This window comes from Aegilops tauschii, chromosome 2 (genome assembly GCF_002575655.3).
Source record: "Aegilops tauschii subsp. strangulata cultivar AL8/78 chromosome 2, Aet v6.0, whole genome shotgun sequence".
NCBI classification, from domain to species: Eukaryota; Viridiplantae; Streptophyta; class Magnoliopsida; order Poales; family Poaceae; genus Aegilops; species Aegilops tauschii.
Genome location: NC_053036.3, coordinates 173725551 through 173749382, shown reverse-complemented (window position 1 = coordinate 173749382; position 23832 = coordinate 173725551).

Here is a 23832-nt window from a genome sequence, read left to right as displayed (position 1 = left end):
TCTTCGGCCGGTGGACTTGCTGTACTTTTTGCTGGAGTGGGATTTTTCTGTGGTACAGCTGGTGCTATGGCAAATGAAATCGGTATACGTTTTGCTGGAGTGCAGGTCCTGTGTGGTGGGGCTAGTGGTGTGGCCAGTGAACTACAGGTACAGTCTGCTGGAGTCGGTCCTACATTTAGTGTCACTGGTTGTACAGCCAATATAAGTGGGGCGCTGTCTGATTTCTCCGGCACCACCACGTTTTTCAAGGACTTTGCTGGTGCTCCTTCAGGTTCGGCAATCACCCTCTTCCTTTTTGATGCCTGATGCACAAGAACAGCATTTGAGTGGAAAAACATGGTATGATGACAGATGGAATATGTATTGATAATGGATGGGCATGGCATCTCGAGTTATATGATGAGTAAACTAAGCAGATGGCGGTGCAACAAAGTAGAAGAAATGCAAGACAACATATGCAAGATACGCGCAATCAATAAAACCTTGCCAAATGAGAACAGGCACCTTGATGGGTGAACAGGACAGGCCATCTGCCTTTGACTCCTCGAAGTTAGAATAGTCATTAGGATGATATTCTGAACAAGAATCAATAGGTGGGGAGCGTATGAGTTTCATTGCTTCCAGAATGGCACTCAATGCCTTGGTGCTAATTTTGCAAGTCATTGCAGTGTTCCACAATATTCTTCTGATGCGCGGATTCTGATATTCACTGTAATTGCGTATAATATCTGAGAACCATGAAAACATAAATAGTTGTGAGATTATCTTTGTAATGCAGATGATATTCTAATATAGGGGCGCCCCTGTAAACACTTGTGTGCTATCACTGGATTCTGATGAGAGAGCTCATGTGTGTTGTAATATGGTGCGTGCATTTATATAATATGGCACAAGTACACAAAAAAATAGGCTCCAGAAGTAAGGATAGCTGGCAGATGATAGGTTCATAATATACTATATAGAGAGTTTATTGCCAAACCATGATAACAAGAGCACACAACAACTAGGCAGATCATAGTGTACATAACAGGGGTACACCATAACCACGATATATAAATCGGGAAAGTGGAACTGGCTTGAAAATACGGTGTTGTATTGCCGCTAGTAATTGAAAGCCTATCGATCACGTACAGGCTAGCTCTATCAGCTGTTGACTGCAGATGTCCCTGGGCCCCTTCCTGACAAGGAACATACTGTACGTACTAAATACAGAATAAACAAAGAGGAACATGTTAAAGAACAGAAGAGGAAGCATATTCTTGAGGTTCCGCTTCATTGCATACAATGTTGGTTGCCCACTCATGATGAATCACAGCGCCCAAAGAAATGCAATTCCATGTTGTCTCTCTATATGTGGCAATTTTGAACAAGAGTCACTAGGATCATATTCTGAACAAGAATCAACAGGTGGGGAGCGTATGAGTTTCATTGCAACCAGAATGGCACTCAATGCCTTGGTGCCAATTTTGTAAGCCATTGCAGTGTTTAGCTTCAAGAGTGGGCTGCTGCTAGTGCGACACAAAGCAGCTACACAGATCATAGTGTAGATATAACGGGGAAAACCGTAAGCATCAGAGTAAAATCAGCAAAGTGGAACTTGCTGGAATATATGTGCTAGTATTGCCGGTACGGCTAGAAAGGCTTCGGATACCGGCTCTCTTCAAGTGAAGGTGCGGTGCTGTTAATATCAGTGTTACTCTCAAAGGCGACACAGCTCCCCGCATTTCCTTGCTATTCTTATAGGATTCAAGTGGGCAGGTGACTACAAATCCTATTCCTATGTTTACAAGATCCTACGAATCAAAGAGGCTCAAAGTGTCCATCACAACCTACCGTATAGACCTCTACACTGCAAAAGTCCCTGCTCATCTTCAGTACAAGGAACATACTGTACCACTATCATACTCCCTCTGTTCCAAAATATAAGTCTTGGTAGAGATTTCCACTATGGATCACATACAGATGTATCTAGATACATTTTAGAGTGTAGATTCACTCATTTTGCTCCATATGTAGTCCATGGTGGAATCTATACAAAGACTTGTATTTAGGAACGGAGAGAGTACATATTAAAGAAGAACGGAAGAGGAACATGGTAAAGAAGAGCAAGCAAATTTTGGATAATAAAATGTTGGTTGCGCAGTGCCCACACATGATGAACCAGAGCACATTAAGAATGCAACTCCCAGCTGTCTCTCGACCATTTTAGGCGGTTGGATGAAGATCCTACGTCTCCTAACCCATCTTCTTCCTCGTCTCTGATTCTTCCCATACAAAACACCGCACGGGCTGCCGGCCGGACCACCGGCCCCCGCCGCCTGTGTTCCTCCGCCACCCCCACCCCCGCCCCAACCCCCACCCGCGTCGAGTTCTCTTTGTTCGGCGAGGCCCCACAACCACCCGAGCCCCTTCGTTCGCACCGGCGAACTCCAGCGAGCTCTGAAAAATCGACTGACCCAATTTTGAAATTTAGTCTACTGTGATTTAACTATTGTGGAATATAAAAGGGGAAAGCCATAAGCATTGGGAGTATAGTGTTGAGCGTGCCATGGCGGATCTGAAGGTGCAAACCGGACAAAGGCAACTTCGCAACCAAGACAAGAAATCAGAGTAAAGCAGTGGCGATCTATTTTCTTGCTGCGATAAATAAGTTGAGCAGATACGAAAGAGTACCGCCTCTGGTGCGGCGCCGTGTACGCATCTGCTGAGAATTTGACGGTGCTGCGGTAGCGATGGCTGTCGGTGGCGTGGAAGCAGATCTAGGAGGGTAGACGGTGGCGGCGGGGCGCGGTGGACGAGACGGTCGTAGGAGCGGCGCCGGCAAGGTGGACGACGGCGGGGATGAAGCGAGAGGACGGGATGCAAGGATCCCGGGCCGAAGCCGTGGATGAGAGAGGTCGATCTCTTGTAATGGACGGTGGCGTCGGGGTATCAGCTCCGGCATGGTGGAGGAGGACGGCGGTGGATGGGGTGGCGGACGGCGGCGGACGGAGGAGGGTGGGGTGGAGAGGGTGTTTTGGCGCCCATGGAGTACGAATGGGGAAAAGGGAGGTAGAGAGGAAGGGGGGAACCATGTATTCAGGGCACGCTTGTCTCAAATGCGAGGAAATTTACAAACTTAGCCCCCGTTTCAAATTTCTACTACATCACAGCAACATTAGTCGGTTGGGGATAGGACGGTAATCTCGCATACACCGAATATTTGTCGACGAGAGTTTGTTTTTGGCGCCCACCGTGTATGAATATGAATCGGGGAGGGAGTCGATTTCGGCCGAGGACACACTGTGTTTTGGCGCCCACCGTGTATGAATCCGGGTGAGAGGCGGTTACGTCACGTTTGGGTGAAATTACAAACCTACCCCTATCGAAACCTATAGAAATCCAGCAGATAGGCTTTGCGTGGCAGGGATAGGCAGTAGTGATTTCCATCTCGCAGATTTTGGTTTCGTGCGGTTACTGCGACTTTCCCCGCTTCGTTCAAATTTTGCAGAGTGCACGTTTACCGTGCCAACTCAATTCGAATCCCGTTTGTATTCTATTTTTTTCGGGCGGGATCCATTTTCAATTGGAATTACATTCTATATACATCATTTTTTATATATACTTTCAAAAGCACAACACCATTTATACATAAATATGGTTTACAAATGGCATGATCTCGGATTCATAAGGTTGTATCCATCAATTTGGATTTTCAAATATTTGAAACCACTTTATGTTGAAATCCAATGTATGCATTCCTCGCTAACTGTCTCCAATTAATGTGTGTTTCATGCGGGTTTTTTTACTTCTCAAACATGTATAATGCGTTTCACACACGCAACATATAGTGTAATCCCGTTTAGACATTAATTGCATATAAACCATGCATTGTTTGTAATTGAAGAATCTATGGATCACCAATATTGATAAACTATATAACATTACACGTGTGCCCAAATTCAAATGAATATGCATGTTTGATACACCAATTTGCGTTATGATATTATCGATGTCGTGATCTCCAGTTTAAATATTTGAATCCCCTTTAATCCAGATATTCGTCTCATATAGCTATCACTCATGCTTATATAGGACTATCTCTCTGGACCTATACGCGTTCATCGTCTCTCAGGTATCTCTCGTGCTACTTGTATGTCGACAATGATCTTTTATCTTCGTAACACACTGACGGTACTCTCTCCCTCGTCCTTCATCACTCTATCTCTCTCTAAGTATATCTCGCTCCCTGCTATGTGTCTCTAACTATGATTCTCCATGTGGAATCTCTTTCTCTCACACAAACACAAAACTTTGTCTCCCAGGGTCTCATTTCTCTCTACTATTCCCATGTGTGCCACTCGCACACCCCTCATACAGAGATGTCTTTCGCTCCTTAGATATGAAAACCTACGACTCTTCCTCTTCAATGTCTCTTTCTCACACACAAACACAAACTCTGTCTCCCAGGGTCTCATATTTCTCCATTGTTCTCTTGTATGTCGCTCACACACACCCTCTCTCTCCCTAGAGATGTCTTGCGTTCCCTCGTATGTCTCTCTAGCTATCACTCTCGTTGTGAAATATCTTTTTCTCTCGCAGACACAAAACTTCGTCTCTCTGGATCTCATTTCTCTCTGATATCTGTTTGTATGTGACTCACATGCACCCTCTCTCTATCTCTCTCACACCCACGCACATAACCCAGCCTTCTGATCCACTCGACTCCTATCTCTAACGCACACTAGCTAGCATCTTTATCTTTCTGTTTATCTGTTTCTCCATCAACCTTCTTTCACGCCCTCACTCTTGATTCCTATCACGCACACTACATATGTTTCTCTCTACATGCAGTCAAGTGCCCTCTCACACACATATATAACTTCACCCTTTGAACCACCCGACGGTCATCTCCAACACCCAAACTAGCGGATGTCCCTCTAGATAGCATCTCCATCTCTCTATCTATCTGTAGTTTCTCCGTCAACATTTCTTTCTCGCACGGAGTCTTGCTTCCTATCACCCACACTATATATGTCTCTCCATACATATGCATTTATAGGTTGGTCTCTTTTGCACAATCGTTGCGCCTCACTCCCTCTGCTCGCCATAGATGCATGCTCCAGCCCACGCCACTATCTCTTAAAGACAAAAACACATGCTCAATTGTCGGGCCTTCTTCCCTGCATTCTCACATGCATGCATATTGTCATACCGATCCGTCTCTCCCATGTCGTTGATCTTATGACTTATGTCTTCTTTCTTTTATCTCGATCATGCGCGCGCACACACACATACATCCCCCGTATACATGTATACCTCTCACACATGCACGTTCAAGGTCTCTATGTCTCCATACGTAGTTAATTACCCTCAATCCTAATGCCACATCGAATCGTTCTCCTCTTTTGTGCACATAACTTCCTCCTGGATGGGTAAAACACACACTCACACTTAAGAATCTCCTTCTAGCTACCCCCCCCCCCCCCCGCCTCTAACTCTTTCCCTATATCCCCGAAACCAATAAGACTATCCCTTTGTTTAATTCCCGCCTACATGCACCATCGATATATAGTAGTCTTCCTCGGTGTCTCTCGAACAAACACGTTCTCTCGATGTCGACTCCTCTCACGCGCACACACCTTCTCTTCCCTCTCTACGGGCATTTTCTCTCTCGCACCCCATCGTTGGTGGCCTCTGCCATACACATCACCTCTTTATGATGAAGCCATGCACACTTAAATTACATTCGCCACAGAGGACCCCGCGACACACACACACACGCACACACACACGCGCGCGCACCCCCCACACACACACTAAGACTCCATCTCTCTCTCTCACACACACACACAAACACACACACACACACGCACGCATGCACACCCCCCCCCCCCACACACACACACTAAGACTCCATCTCTCTCTCTCACACACACACAAACTAAGACTCCATCTCTCTCTCTCTCCTCTCTCTCTCTCTCTCACACACACACACCCCCACACACACACTAAGACTCCATCTCACACACACATGCTCTAGGCGGAGCATTTGTTCCTACCACCCTTCATCCAACCTTACCCGTATGATAAACAATCACCTTTATTTACTTGCATAACATGGACAAATTCCACTTTACTTTAGTAGTCAGCAAACTTATCATCTGTACCCTTATAAAAAAACGAGTTGGCGGTGATGGTGTGCCTGCCATCTTGTAATACAAACCATATGATCTATATCTGAGGATAGAAAGCAAACTATGATAATTTTACAAAAGATACCTGCACCTCTCTCCACATCATTATCTCCCGCAACCTCATTGCTCAGCAATTAAAAAAGGAATAAGTCTCTGGAACAATCTAGCATTCATGGTGGCCGCTGTCGCCTGCCGGCGCCGTCCATCCCCATGCCTCCGCCCATTCCGACCACCAGTCACCACCACGCTCCACTCCTCCTCGCCTTATCTCTCATCTTTCATTTTTTCGATGACATTCTCGAGATACCAGTTTTCCGATAAAATTCTCGAGATATCATTAGTTTTTACACATGGGATTACTCCTGCATGGGTCAATCACAACAAGCGTTCTGTAAAAAATGCATATTGATGTTCCGTGCAATGCACGAGAATCTTGCTTGTAATTATATAAGGCAAATCACGAGCAGGAAGTGACATTTTTTTGACACAACCACGTTAACATGGCCACGTAAATCACTAGCTAAAGTAAATACCATTATACTTATATCCCGATGCAAAAGGTTGAGTACATGTCCGAAGAGTAGAGTCGCACACAAGCACTCTGTCTCTCAAAATCTCTCTCACACACACACCAGTTACGTGACGCCCACTTAAGCAGACACGTATGTTACAATTTGTGCACCCGCGGGTACACGTGATGTTGCGCATTTATTTAAGCCGGAAGGTGAACCCAAACAGTAGCTGCATTCATTCCCCTCCCGCCGCCTCTTCTCTGGTCGCTGTCGCCCGGTAGCCATGGGCCGGCCGAAGGTAACAACATACGCCATACTCCCGCCAGAGCGACGCTTTAATATGGAAATTTTAGTGGTCATGCATGCATCTTTTTGTGCTAGCACTCCTATATAAGGGTTGACCGATCGCTTCCCGCGGACGTGCGCGGGCGATGGAAGAGGAAGGAGAAGGGAAGCGGGCTGTGGAGTAATGTTTTTTACCACAATTTCTTAGGAAACTGAGTGCAATAATTGAGTAGTTTTGCAAACTACCAGTACTACACCTGAAACGGTTCAAAACCTATACTCCCTTGCCAGCGCGCGCTTCCCGCGTGAAACGGTCAGCGTCGCCCTGGAGCGTCAGTGCCGCATTAATGCCCGGCCAGAGCGGAGGTGACCTCTCACTGGCGCCGGCTTTGAAGTGGCGCGACGGCCGAGAGAGCGCCGCTTCCCGGTGCACGCGAGTGCTCCGCGTCGAGACTGGCCATAGGCCCTGTTTGGATCCATGGGTTAGAGTTAGTTTGAGCTAGTTGGGGCTCAAATAGCCCTAAAGTATCCAAGCATGAGGGTTTAAATTGGAGCAAGTTGCACCGAACCCACCAAAAAAAATATCCCACCCAAGAGGTGCTAACTGGAGATAGTTCTCATTGGGACCACTGAAAAATCACTTTTCTCTCTCCATGAAGTGCATTTATTGTCAATCTAACCCTGTCACCCAAACACCTCTTTGGCTACAGTTAGTTCAGGGTTAGTCATGAGTTAGTCTAACCTCTAGCTAGGTTAGAGTATCAAACAGGAGCAGTATAGGACATGCAAGTTGCTCAAAGTATACAGGCAAATTCGTACGTGAAAGGGTTTTTTTCTTTTTGAAAATGGAACGTGAAAGGAATTTTTTTTTAGAATGCTCTTGGCATGTCGCTAACATGTGATAGTTAACCGACCTCAATAGACGGCAGAAACGCCAGCCCGCCGCACTTTGATAGAGACGAGGAGGGAGAAGCGATACAGGCTGCTGGATTACTAGAGATAGGTGTCGCACGGAAGCCAAGAAATATGGTGATAGCGTGGGTTAGCCATGTACTAGTATGATGTAACTACACTGGGTTGCTGTGTTTCATACTCTTCCAGTCCACTGTGGAGATGATTGGTTAATTTTATATCGCTGAATAATATTAAATATTATGAGTGCAGACGCTCCACCACGAGGTTCCTTGCTCCTCGGTCGTCCGGAATCTATGTTCTTCCACTCTATTTTTTTACGTGAGCTTTGTTCATCCTTTTGCCAACACGCGAGACATCTAGCATCAAGGTGCACATGTTATGCAAGGATCGTTCCATCTATATGAAGAACACGTGGGACTGGAACTACGAGACGGACATGTACCCAGGAGTGGACGTACGAACCTGAGTAATGTAGCGCAGTAAGTGAAGTAGAAAGGCACAAATGGTATGAACATGCGTGGCATATAGGGTGTGTTTGGTTGCGTTCTCCTCTCAGCATAGTTGTTCCCTCTTCATGCATGCTCAACTCAACACCGCTCTCCATGCATGCTTCTAGTGTATTTGTGCTAAACTAGTGTGGACTCATGCACCCTCCATACACTCTACCAAACACCCAAAAGTAGGTCGAGAAGGGAACTCTTGGGCGGCATTTGTCTCTTACTATGTACTACCACTAAATGTTGTACGTGCAATGCACGGTGATGTTATGGAGTACGTGCCTAAGTACTCTACTACTACTATATTAGTTGGAGGCACATATTAACTTTTATATTTGTTTACGTGTATGCCCCGAGACCTTCCAACTAGACGTGTCTTTCTCTCCAAGTCGCACTTTGTATCGTTCATACCACTAAGTACTACTACGTGTGGTCTCCGACCCAGAAGTGGAAGAAGTGGAGACGCTCTACCACGCTATTTTTTTTACGCTGGGCTCTACCACGTTGTTCATGTCCCACTCCTTTCGCTGACGTGTGGGACATCCAGCACGTGCCGTGTTTGGCACCCTTCGTCGTAAGAGTTGAAACGCTAGCATTCATCAGAATTAAAAAATAATTATAAATTGGCAGTGATACTTTTTTTTGCGAACCAATCAGCAGTGATACTATACCACGCGGTTTCCTTGCTCCTTGATATCGAAAAGAATACTTCCGTTCGCCAACATGTGGGACGTCGACCATCCTGGTCCACTTGCCATGCACGCAGAACTCCAAGGGAGAGTCACCCAGGTCGTCGCGCCGCAGTAACAATGACTAATGAGCCGTCAAATCACAGGCCCACTTCCCACTTTGAAGTTGCTCGGACGAAGGAACCATCATGACTTCGTTGAATTCCGCTTCTTGAAGAAAACTACTGTACCAGAAGTACTGCTAGCTACAGTAGTTACTCCAACAGAGGCCTCCTTTCGTTCATAGGATAGGAATATGAAAATCATAGGAAGTGAGATGACATGCGTCTCAATTCCTATAGAGAAAGAGATGCCATTTGATGCTTAGGATAGGAATTTTTCCATTTAGTCTAGGCTAATGTACTGGTAATTTGCTCTAAAAACTACAGTAGTAACTAGTAGTATTGGTACATGCTCGTACTCAGACACAGACACACACACTAACTACTAGTACTACTACTTCTCACATGCTGGCCAGACGCCGTCGTTCTCCTTCCCGGCTTTGTCGGCGACACCCCACCGTGCTTGGATCTTCGCCGACCTCTCCGCAGCAGCGCGTGCGTCCTTTTCTTTCTTGCGGCGGTGGGCCTCTCTTTTCTTGAGTGCTTTCTGACTTTTCAGCTCCCTCTGTGCGGCTTTGGCCGCCTCTTGCTCTACCGCCCATTCGGCCTTGGCATCTTCAAATTCCTCCCACATAGTTGTGAGGTCGCGAGCGGCGATGAACTCGGCACGGCGGGATGCCATCGCTTCCCTACCATTTTGTGTGCGGTCGTGGGCGGCAAGGAACTCGGTGCGGCGGGATGCCATCGCTGCCTTACCGGTTAGTGTGCGGCGCGGTGGCATGAACGACGCTTGGTGAGAGCTCTGGGGTGGAGTGGCCGGACAACCGTATAGTGCATTGGTTTGTCAAGAGCTCAAGGACAGAAGACGAAGCAAATTTGGATTCCCCTTCAATCCTGGTCATTTATTACCGACTAAAATGCATTGGCGGTCACCGAACTTGTCTTGATAGCTCACTTTGATCATTGTATACGAGATATGGTGATTATACGGTCACTGGCTCAGCATATAGCTCCGTATTTGTCTGGTTGACCAGTCAAACAGTCCGCATGTGCCTCATCAGCTTGTGTTCTTTATCTATCTATGCGGGCCTACCTGTCAATGGAGAAAGAAATAATGTAAAAACCAAAATTATGCGTATGTGGGGAATCAAACCACGGACTCGTCGCTGCAACGCACCCTCGTCAGCCAAATGAAAATGAAATACTTCGCGTCAGACACTCACGCTCACGCTGTCAAAGCATGCAAATGCATGCACGTCACCCTCTAAATCAAAGTCCTGCTCATGCCGCAACGCAAACGGCGAGCCCATCACCTGCGCGCCCCGGCGGTGCCTGACATTACTGTTTAGATGTTTGATGGAGGCCTACGCGAACGCCGAGCATGTATTCACCTGGCTCAACACCAACGGTCATACTCGGACCGCCTTGCTCATGTATATCGTCCATCACAACAACAATCTATAAAACAGCCTAAGCTAGAGAGGGTACTATGGTAGTATGGCACGGAGTATGTACTATCGTCAGCGACCGATCTTAGTGCCACTGCACACCGAAACCCCTTCCATCGCTAGCGCGCGCTTCTCGCCTGAAACGGTCACCGTCTCTCTAGAATGTCAATGCCGCATTCACCGGACTTAACTGCAGGTGCAATTGGTGTGTCACTGACATGCGGGCCAGATGCCCGTTGGGCCCACATGTCAGTAACCCAAACGCATCTGCAGTTAAGTCACTGAAGCAGCGTCCGCATTCACGCCCGACGAACCTACTCCAGCGCCAGCTGTCCATCCGTCTACCGCGGCTCATTGCCATTCGCCCGCTATATTAACTTGAGCCCCAGCTCCCAGCCATAGCCAAAGACCCACACTTATTCTCCTCCGGTCCCTTCCTTCTGTCGGCACCACTTCAACCATGGCCTCCTGGCGCTCCGAAGCTCTCTTGGACGTACTGTCGCAGGAGCAGACGAGGGACATCGGTGGCTCCGCTCCGGGCGCGCTCCAAAGCTCTCTTCGACGTACTGTCGCAGGAGCAAACGAAGGAGATCGCCAGCACCCCCCGGCCGCCCTCGGCCGCCACGACCACGAAGATGGCGCGCGTGCGCGGGCGCAACCGGCAGCGAGGAAGAGTAGTACATGGTAGGTCGCCGCCGCTCTGGAGGAGGAGGTTATCGAGGCGGATGAGGAGGAGCCAAAGGCAATGGCCGGCTTTCTCGGGTTCATGGCTAGACATGGTGGTCGGGCGCCGGCGATTGTTTAGATTAGGTTTACAGTAGGTTTTAGTATGGTTTGTGCGAAATATGTAATGAATTTCGTCCAGTTTGTAGGAAAAGTTTTCGAAATGTAATGAATTTCATCCGGTTAATTTGAAATTTGCTTTGTTTGCACGAATTTCATCCGGTTAGTTCATATAGTTGTCGAAAGGTATGCGGGCAGCATTGGATGGCATCCATCAGTGTCCTCGGACAGATGCCGGTGTAAATTTGTGGGCCAGCGCTGGAGATGCCCTAACTATCATGCTATAATCGCTAACAATCCTCCATTATTTGGCAGGGAACAGTTATCCCTCGATCAAAATCAGATCCGCGGTGTTTCGCACTCCTCCCGCGTAAGAGTGTAAACTCTTGCTTACATAAAAATGGAGCAAGTGGACGGCACTGTAGCACGTCATATCACTCGAACTAGCCCGCCTAACGAGCGGGAAAGCACCGCCCTCGTCATTTTGTTCTGGATTTCTATCGATTGATCGCGCGAAAATGTTACGCCTCGCAAGTTCTAAAGGAAAAGGTGGCACACTTACGACTCGTACGCGTCGCAACCCCGACAGTCCGGCTCACACGCCGCTCACCAGAGGGGACACGCGTTGTCTTGCAATTTCACTGACATGTGGGACCGTAATTGAATAAACCGTCGATAGCCGAAATCTAATCGCTCGGCAGGCGTCGGCTGAGAAGAGAGAAACAAGGGAGGGAGAAGAGATCGCCCGCCCGCCGCGCACGGACTCCAAGAAATATATGGTGATAATGTGATGTGGGCCATGCTGGAGTCCGGACCGCTTCCGGAGCCCGCTCTCACCGCCCTGGCCCCTCAAGACGCCAGCTGCCCGCCGCATGCATGCATAGCAAGTAGTACTCCTTATGTGGAGGAGAGAGAGGCATTGACAAAGTCAAGGAGTGGGCTCTGCAAGAGCCCGTCTCTACACGTACTCCTAGGTATAAAAAATAATTCTAAAAAGGCATAAAAACAATTGTGTCTTAAAAAAAGAAAGGTAAAAAACATTTGAGAGGAAATAGATAGAGAGAAAGTGAGAAAAAGCTGTAACCTGGGAATTACATGAGGAAGGAGGGAGTGGTGCACATGCCAAGTTCACTGGGCTGCCGTGTTTCACACTCCTCCGTCGTAACAGTGGAGACAATAGCTTTCATCAAAAATAAACAATGAATACTCGTTGCTCGTCCTCTATATCGGAAAGAATACTTTCATTCGCCGACATGTGGGACGTCGACCATCCTGGTCCACCTGCCATGCACAAAATTATCCTGGTCTACCCCGGTCATATCGCAGGCCCAACCTTTCCCACTGTAAGTTGTTCGGACGAAGGAACCATCATGACTTCGTTGAATTCCGCTTCTTCAAGAAAACTTATTGTACCCGCAATACTGCTACCACACGCGAAGATTGGACGACACTGTACCACGTCATATCACTGAAACCCACTAGGCCAAACTAGCCCGCCTAGGTCATCTATTTTGGAACGTAGGGACTACGTCTCTGCACTGCTATGATTTTGTGTTGCACGTTCTCTGTACTTTTGCTACGATTTTCCTACCCTATGAACCAAATGAGGCCTGAATGTATGTCGACTATTGTCTGATCGATCGCTAAGCCTACAATTTTAGGATCTAGGGCTATTGGTCGATCGACGAGGGATAGGTACAAGCGTATCACGAGCTCATCAGCCCCAATGTTTCTCTTCGGTGAGTGTTTTGCAAGTACTATAGCTCGCACAGTAGCTAGCCTACTAACACCAAGAATCATCAAACAAGCCCTGCTGATATGATAAACAGTTCAAACTTACATCTAAGCATGCCATATATTACATCAAAAGCTGGTGAGGATACATCTGTTTCCATAACTCGGAGAGGGTTCGCATGATTCATCGCATGATTCACTATCAAACAAAAGTAGCAATATCCGCCCACACAAGACAGTGCACTAGCCCTAAGATGGTTTGATAACACGAATCGTTCTGGTAATTAAACACAGGGCAATGCCAACTACCATGAAGGATTAGCGCGACCAACTATTTCTTGTCATCGATCTCTCGGGCAATGACCACAGCACGGACAGCGGCATGGGAATTGATTTCTGGGGCGATGTCCACAGGACTGACCGCGACATCGGAATCGATCTCTGGGGCGATGTCCACAGGATGGACAGCGGCATCGGAATCAATCTCCGGGGCGATGCCAACAGGACGGGCCACGACATCGGAATCATCAAGGACGTCCACCGGCACCTGCACAACCCTAACATATTAGCAAGCACATTGCAAATAATCAAAAACCACAACTATAGTAATAAGCCATTATTTTTACCTTGTGCAGCTCACCGGGGGATCTCATCCCTCCGGGGGCCATCTCCTCGTCCTCGATGGGGGGCATCACCTTCCCAGGGGAATACTGCTTCTCAACGGCGACTGTCTCCTCAAACTCGGTCTTGAGCCTCACATAGGTGGCAATCAGAGTTCCGGGGGTAGGCACGGTGGGTCCCTTGCTGTTCTTCCAACTTTCTTTGAGGAGTTCGTCCGCCAACGTCCTCAACTCTTTGGCCAGTGCTTGTTTCTTGGAGTTCTTCGTCTCCATGGGTTGGCCCGCCAACATGGTCAAGTCGTTGGTCGGTGCTCGCTTCCTGGAGATCGCTGTCTCCAGTGGGTTGTCCGCCGGCAACTCTTTGCCTAGTGCTCTAAGATCCATCAATGAACTGACAAACAAAAAGCAATCGAAAGGAAACCACAATCGCAATAAAAATGGGAAAAGAATAGGATGTGAGAATCGGTCGGTGCTTCGCAAAAAGAAGATTCTTGGAATGAAAATATAGCAGCATAACTGATTCGCCCACCTTTCCTTCGTCGGTACAGAAGAAAAATGGCAGAAGTGAGTAGCCTAGAGTGAGGTTTTCTTCAAGAAAGGGAAGAAAGGGCTTGAACGAGCGTTCCAGTGAAATGATGGTTGCTTCGTCCAGTCCAACTTGGAGGCCACCTTACCACTGCTGGTAAAGGTGTGGGTTTTGTGATATGACGGGTCATGACGGCCACACCGGGGTGACAGGTGAGTCTCGACTGTAGCACCTCGCTGTGATTTGGTGGATGGCACGCGGGCCCGGATGCTTTGAAATGTCCCGCATGTAGATAGAGCGGCTAGTCATATAGGAGTGCTCAATATTGTGCACCACGACCAAGGCGGAGAGGAAAATGAGATAACTACGTAATTAATGCATGAGTTTAATTAGGGTAGTTTTTGTTGGGGAACGTAGTAATTTCAAAAAGTTCCTACGCACACGCAAGATCATGGTGATGCATAGCAACGAGAGGGGAGAGTGTTGTCCACGTACCCTCGTAGACCGACAGCGGAAGCGTTATCACAACGCGGTTGATGTAGTCGAACGTCTTCACGATCCGACCGATCAAGTACCGAACGTACGGCACCTCCGAAGTTCTACACACGTTCAGCTCGATGACGTCCCTCGAACTCCGATCCAGCCGAGTGTTGAGGGAGAGTTTCGTCAGCACGACGGCGTGGTGACGATGATGATGTTCCACCGACGCAGGGCTTCGCCTAAGCTTCGCGACGGTATTATCGAGGTGTAATCTGGTGGAGGGGGGCACCGCACACGGCTAAAATATCGTATATCAAGTGTGTTCTTAGGTGCCCCCCTGCCCCCGTATATAAAGGAGCAAGGGGAGGCCGGCTGCCTATGGGGCGCGCCAAGGAGAGGGGGGGAGTCCTCCTCCTAGTAGGAGTAGGACTCCCCTTTCCTAGTCCTACTAGGAAAAGAAGGGGGGAAGGAAAGAGAGGGAGAGGGAGAGGGAAAGGGGGCTGCGCCCCCCTCTCCTAGTCCAACTAGGACTCCTCTGGGAGGGGGCGCACCACCTCATGGCTGCTGCCCTCTTTCTCCCCTCAAGGCCCACTAAGGCCCAATACTTCCCCGGGGGGTTCCGGTAACCCTCCGGCACTCCGGTTTAATCCGAAACTTCTCCGGAACACTTCCGGTGTCCGAATATAGTCGTCCAATATATCAATCTTTACGTCTCGACCATTTCGAGACTCCTCTTCATGTCCGTGGTCACATCCGGGACTCCGAACAACCTTCGGTACATCAAATCACATAAACTCATAATATAACTGTCATCGTAACTTTAAGCGTGCGGAACCTTTGGGTTCGAGAACAATGTAGACATGACCGAGACACCTCTCCGGTCAATAACCAATAGCGGGACCTGGATGCCCATATTGGCTCCCACATATTCTACGAAGATCTTTATCGGTCAGACCGCATAACAACATACGTTGTTCCCTTTGTCATCGGTATGTTACTTGCCCGAGATTCGATCGTCGGTATCTCGATACCTAGTTCAATCTCGTTACCGGTAAGTCTCTTTACTCGTTCCGTCATACATCATCCCGCAACTAACTTATTAGTCACAATGCTTGCAAGGCTTATAGTGATGTGCATTACCGAGTGGGCCCAGAGATACCTCTCCGACAATCGGAGTGACAAATCCTATTCTCGAAATACGCCAACCCAACAAGTACCTTTGGAGACACCTGTAGAGCACCTTTATAATCACCCAGTTACGTTGTGACGTTTGGTAGCACACAAAGTGTTCCTCCGGTAAACGGGAGTTGCATAATCTCATAGTCTTAGGAACATGTATAAGTCATGAAGAAAGCAATAGCAACATACTAAACGATCGGGTGCTAAGCTAACGTAATGGGTCATGTCAATCACGTCATTCTCCTAATGAGGTGATCCCGTTAATCAAATAACAACTCATGTCTATGGCTAGGAAACATAACCATCTTTGATTAACGAGCTAGTCAAGTAGAGGCATACTAGTGACACTTTGTTTGTCTATGTATTCACACATGTATTATGTTTCCGGCTAATACAATTCTAGCATGAATAATAAACATTTATCATGATACAAGGAAATATATAATACTTTATTATTGCCTCTAGGGCATATTTCCTTCAGTCTCCCACTTGCACTAGAGTCAATAATCTAGATTACATAGTAATGATTCTTACACCCATGGAGTCTTGGTGCTGATCATGTTTTGCTCGTGGAAGAGGCTTAGTCAACGGATCTGCTACATTCAGATCCGTATGTATCTTGCAAATTTCTATGTCTCCCACCTGGACTAAATCCCGGATGGAATTGAAGCGTCTTCTGATGTGCTTGGTTCTCTTGTGAAATCTGGATTCCTTTGCTAAGGCAATTGCACCAGTATTATCACAAAAGATTTTCATTGGTCCCGATGTACTAGGTATGACACCTAGATCGGTTATGAACTCCTTCATCCAGACTCCTTCATTCGCTGCTTCCGAAGCAGCTATGTATTCCGCTTCACACGTAGATCCCGCCACGACACTTTGCTTGGAACTGCACCAACTGACAGCTCCACCGTTCAATGTAAATACGTATCCGGTTTGCGATTTCGAATCGTCCGGATCAGTGTCAAAGCTTGCATCAACGTAACCATTTACGATGAGCTCTTTGTCACCTCCATATACGAGAAACATATCCTTAGTCCTTTTCAGGTATTTCAGGATGTTCTTGACCGCTGTCCAGTGATCCACTCCTGGATTACTTTGGTACCTCCCTGCTAAACTTATAGCAAGGGACACATCAGGTCTGGTACACAGCATTGCATACATGATAGAGCCTATGGCTGAAGCATAGGGAACATCTTTCATCTTCTCTCTATCTTCTGCAGTGGTCGGGCATTGAGTCTTACTCAATCTCACACCTTGTAGTACAGGCAAGAACCCTTTCTTTGCTTGATCCATTTTGAACTTCTTCAAAACTTTGTCAAGGTATGTGCTTTGTGAAAGTCCAATTAAGCGTCTTGATCTATCTCTATAGATCTTAATGCCTAATATATATGCAGCTTCACCGAGGTCTTTCATTGAAAAACTTTTATTCAAGTATCCCTTTATGCTATCCAGAAATTCAATATCATTTCCAATCAGTAATATGTCATCCACATATAATATCAGAAATGCTATCGAGCTCCCACTCACTTTCTTGTAAATACAGGCTTCTCCAAAAGTCTGTATAAAACCAAATGCTTTGATCACACTATCAAAGCGTTTATTCCAACTCCGAGAGGCTTGCACCAGTCCATAAATGGATCGCTGGAGCTTGCACACTTTGTTAGCTCCCTTTGGGTCGACAAAACCTTCCGGTTGCATCATATACAACTCTTCTTCCAGAAATCCATTCAGGAACGCAGTTTTGACATCCATTTGCCAAATTTCATAATCATAAAATGCGGCAATTGCTAACATGATTCGGACAGACTTAAGCATCGCTACGGGTGAGAAGGTCTCATCGTAGTCAATCCCTTGAACTTGTCGAAAACCTTTCGCAACAAGTCGAGCTTTATAGATAGTAACATTACCATCAGCGTCAGTCTTCTTCTTGAAGATCCATTTATTTTCAATGCCTTGCCGACCATCGGGCAAGTCAACCAAAGTCCATACTTTGTTCTCATACATGGACCCTATCTCGGATTTCATGGCTTCAAGCCATTTTGCGGAATCTGGGCTCACCATCGCTTCTTCATAGTTCGTAGGTTCGCCATGGTCTAGTAACATGACCTCCAGAACAGGATTACCGTACCACTCTGGTGCGGATCTTGATCTAGTTGACCTACGAAGTTCAGTAATAACTTGATCTGAAGTTTCATGATCATTATCATTAACTTCCTCACTACTTGGTGTAGGTGTCGCAGAAACTGATCTCTGCGATGATCTACTTTCCAATAAGGGAGCAGGTACGGTTACCTCATCAAGTTATACTTTCCTCCCACTCACATCTTTCGAGAGAAACTCCTTCTCTAGAAAGGATCCATTTCTAGCAACAAATATCTTGCCTTCGGATCTGTGATAGAAGGTGTACCCAATGGTCTCCTTTGGGTATCCTATGAAGACACATTTCTCCGATTTAGGTTCGAGCTTATCAGGTTGAAGTTTCTTCACATAAGCATCGCAACCCCAAACTTTAAGATACGACAACTTTGGTTTCTTGCCAAACCATAGTTCATAAGGCGTCGTCTCAACGGATTTCGATGGTGTCCTATTTAGAGTGAATGCAGCCGTCTCTAAAGCATAACCCCAAAATGATAGCGGTAAATCAGTAAGAGACATCATAGATCGCACCATATCTAGTAAAGTGCGATTACGACGTTCAGACACACCATTACGCTGTGGTGTTCCGGGTGGCGTGAGTTGCGAAACTATTCCGCATTGTTTCAAATGTAGACCAAACTCGTAACTCAAATATTCTCCTCCACGATCAGATCGTAGGAATTTTATTTTCTTGTTACGATGATTTTCAACTTCACTCTGAAATTCTTTGAATTTTTCAAATGTTTCAGACTTATGTTTCATTAAGTAGATATACCCATATCTGCTCAAATCATCTGTGAAGGTGAGAAAATAACGATATCCGCCACGAGCTTCAATATTCATCGGACCACATACATCTGTATGTATGATTTCCAACAAATCTTTTGCTCTCTCCATAGTTCCGGAGAACGGTGTTTTTGTCATCTTGCCCATAAGGCACGGTTCGCAAGTACCAAGTGATTCAAAATCAAGTGTTTCCAAAATTCCATCAGTATGGAGTTTCTTCATGCGCTTTACACCGATATGACCCAAACGGCAGTGCCACAAATAAGTTGCACTGTCATTATTAACTCTGCATCTTTTGGTTTCAACATTATGAATATGTGTATCACTACTATCGAGATTCATTAAAAATAGACCACTCTTCAAGGGTGCATGACCATAAAAGATATTATTCATATAAATAGAACAACCATTATTCTCTGATTTAAATGAATAACCGTCTCGCATTAAACAAGATCCAGATATAATGTTCATGCTCAACGCTGGCACCAAATAACAATTATTTAGGTCTAAAACTAATCCCGAAGGTAGATGTAGAGGTAGCGTGCCGACGGCGATCACATCGACTTTGGAACCATTTCCCACGCGCATCGTCACCTCGTCCTTAGCTAAACTTCGCTTAATCCGTAGACCCTGTTTTGAGTTGCAAATATTAGCAACAGAACCAGTATCAAATACCCAGGTGCTACTGCGAGTATTAGTAAGGTACACATCAATAACATGTATATCACATATACCTTTGTTAACCTTGCCATCCTTCTTATCCGCCAAAAACTTGGGGCAGTTCCGCTTCCAGTGGCCAGTCTGCTTATAGTAGAAGCACTCAGTTTCAGGCTTAGGTCCAGACTTGGATTTCTTCTCCTGAACAGCAACTTGCTTGCTATTCTTCTTGAAGTTCCCTTTCTTCTTCCCTTTGCCCTTTTTCTTGAAACTAGTGGTTTTACTGACCATCAACACTTGATGCTCCTTTTTGATTTCTACCTCCGCTGCCTTTAGCATTGCGAAGAGCTCGGGAATCGTCTTATCCATCCCTTGCATGTTATAGTTCATCACGAAGCTCTTGTAGCTTGGTGGCAGTGATTGAAGAAATCTGTCAATGACGCAATCATCCGGAAGTTGAACTCCCAGTTGAATCAAGTGATTATTATACCCAGACATTCTGAGTATATGCTCACTGACAGAACTATTCTCTTCCATCTTGCAGCTATAGAACTTATTGAAGACTTCATATCTCTCAATCCGGGCATTTGCTTGAAATATTAACTTCAACTCCTGGAACATCTCATATGCTCCATGACGTTCAAAACGTCGTTGAAGTCCCGGTTCTAAGCCGTAAAGCATGGCACACTGAACTATTGAGTAGTCATCAGCTTTGCTTTGCCAGACGTTCATAACTTCTGGTGTAGCTCTTGCAGGAGGCCTGGCACCTAGCGGTGCTTCCAGGACGTAATTCTTCTGTGCAGCAATGAGGATAATCCTCAAGTTACGGACCCAGTCCGTGTAATTGCTACCATCATCTTTCAACTTAGCTTTCTCAAGGAACGCATTAAAATTCAACGGAACAACAGCACGGGCCATATATCTACAATTAACATAGACAAGCAAGATACTATCAGGTACTAAGTTCATGATAAATTTAAGTTCAATTAATCATATTACTTAAGAACTCCCACTTAGATAGACATCTCTCTAATCATCTAAGTGATTACGTGATCCAAAGCAACTAAACCATGACCGATTAACACGTGAGATGGAGTAGTTTCAATGGTGAACATCACTATGTTGATCATATCTACTATATGATTCACGCTCGACCTTTCGGTCTCTGTGTTCCGAGGCCATATCTGTATATGCTAGGCTCGTCAAGTTTAACCCGAGTATTCCGCGTGTGCAACTGTTTTGCACCCGTTGTATTTGAACGTAGAGCCTATCACACCCGATTAACACGTGGTGTCTCAGCACGAAGAACTTTTGCAACGGTGCATACTCAGGGAGAACACTTTTATCTTGAAATTTTAGTGAGAGATCATCTTATAATGCTACCATCAATCAAAGCAAGATAAGATGCATAAAGGATTAACATCACATGCAATCAATATAAGTGATATGATATGGCCATCATCATCTTGTGCTTGTGATCTCCATCTCCGAAGCACCGTGCTTGTGATCTCCATCTCCGAAGCACCGTCATGATCGCCATCGTCACCGGCGCGACACCTTGATCTCCATCGTAGCATCGTTGTCGTCTCGCCAACTTATTACTTTTACGACTATCGCTACCGCTTAGTGATAAAGTAAAACTATTACATGGCGATTGCATCTCATACAATAAAGCGACAACCATATGGCTCCTGCCAGTTGCCGATAACTCGGTTACAAAACATGATCATCTCATACAACACATTATATCACATCATGTCTTAACCATATCACATCACAACATGCCCTGCAAAAACAAGTTAGACGTCCTCTACTTTGTTGTTGCAAGTTTTACGTGGCTGCTACGGGCTTAGCAAGAACCGTTCTTACCTACGCATCAAAACCACAACGATAGTTTGTCAAGTTGGTGCTGTTTTAACCTTCGCAAGGACCGGGCGTAGCCATACTCGGTTCAACTAAAGTGAGAGAGACAGACACCCGCCAGTCACCTTTAAGCAACGAGTGCTCCGAACGGTGAAACCAGTCTCGCGTAAGCGTACGCGTAATGTCGGTCCGGGCCGCTTCATCTCACAATACCGCTGAACCAAAGTATGACATGCTGGTAAGCAGTATGACTTATATCGCCCACAACTCACTTGTGTTCTACTCGTGCATAGCATCAACGCATAAAACCAGGCTCGGATGCCACTGTTGGGGAACGTAGTAATTTCAAAATTTCCTACACACACGCAAGATCATGGTGATGCATAGCAACGAGAGGGCAGAGTGTTGTCCACGTACCCTCGTAGACCGACAGCGGAAGCGTTATCACAACGCGGTTGATGTAGTCGAACGTCTTCACGATCCGACCGATCAAGTACCGAACGTACGGCACCTCCGAAGTTCTACACACGTTCAGCTCGATGACGTCCCTCGAACTCCGATCCAGCCGAGTGTTGAGGGAGAGTTTCGTCAGCACGACGGCGTGGTGACGATGATGATGTTCCACCGACGCAGGGCTTCGCCTAAGCTTCGCGACGGTATTATCGAGGTGTAATCTGGTGGAGGGGGCACCGCACACGGCTAAAATATCGTATATCAAGTGTGTTCTTAGGTGCCCCCCTGCCCCCGTATATAAAGGAGCAAGGGGAGGCCGGCTGCCTATGGGGCGCGCCAAGGAGAGGGGGGGAGTCCTCCTCCTAGTAGGAGTAGGACTCCCCTTTCCTAGTCCTACTAGGAAAAGAAGGGGGGAAGGAAAGAGAGGGAGAGGGAGAGGGAAAGGGGGCTGCGCCCCCCTCTCCTAGTCCAACTAGGACTCCTCTGGGAGGGGGCGCACCACCTCATGGCTGCTGCCCTCTTTCTCCCCTCAAGGCCCACTAAGGCCCAATACTTCCCCGGGGGGTTCCGGTAACCCTCCGGCACTCCGGTTTAATCCGAAACTTCTCCGGAACACTTCCGGTGTCCGAATATAGTCGTCCAATATATCAATCTTTACGTCTCGACCATTTCGAGACTCCTCTTCATGTCCGTGATCACATCCGGGACTCCGAACAACCTTCGGTACATCAAATCACATAAACTCATAATATAACTGTCATCGTAACTTTAAGCGTGCGGACCCTTTGGGTTCGAGAACAATGTAGACATGACCGAGACACCTCTCCGGTCAATAACCAATAGCGGGACCTGGATGCCCATATTGGCTCCCACATATTCTACGAAGATCTTTATCGGTCATACCGCATAACAACATACGTTGTTCCCTTTGTCATCGGTATGTTACTTGCCCGAGATTCGATCGTCGGTATCTCGATACCTAGTTCAATCTCGTTACCGGTAAGTCTCTTTACTTGTTCCGTAATACATCATCCCGCAAATAACTTATTAGTCACAATGCTTGCAAGGCTTATAGTGATGTGCATTACCGAGTGGGCCCAGAGATACCTCTCCGACAATCGGAGTGACAAATCCTATTCTCGAAATACGCCAACCCAAAAAGTACCTTTGGAGACACCTGTAGAGCACCTTTATAATCACCCAGTTACGTTGTGACGTTTGGTAGCACACAAAGTGTTCCTCCGGTAAACGGGAGTTGCATAATCTCATAGTCTTAGGAACATGTATAAGTCATGAAGAAAGCAATAGCAACATACTAAACGATCGGGTGCTAAGCTAACGTAATGGGTCATGTCAATCACGTCATTCTCCTAATGAGGTGATCCCGTTAATCAAATAACAACTCATGTCTATGGCTAGGAAACATAACCATCTTTGATTAACGAGCTAGTCAAGTAGAGGCATACTAGTGACACTTTGTTTGTCTATGTATTCACACATGTATTATGTTTCCGGCTAATACAATTCTAGCATGAATAATAAACATTTATCATGATACAAGGAAATATATAATACTTTATTATTGCCTCTAGGGCATATTTCCTTCAGTTTTGTAAAGTACGAGATACATTCCTCCAATCGCAAAATGCCTTGGTTCATGAGATTTGAGATTTGAGCCCTATAAACCGGAAGGGAGGGAGTACTGCACACGGTGTAGTCTAGTCACTTGTTGAAATCTCTAGAAAGGCAAATACTCCTTTCCGGTTTACAGGGCTATACTACTCCCTCCGTCTAGGTGTGTAAGTCATCTTACGAAAACCAAATAGTCCCAAAACACTTAGGCGCGGTGCATTAACTTCTACCTTGTTTCTTGTTTCTTGACATATCAACCAATAAGAGATGAGAGGTGTGCATGCTTTTAATGACTTGCAATGGCTAGTTCATTGCATGCAATGCTATTAATTAGCAAATAAACATTGGTGACCCCAG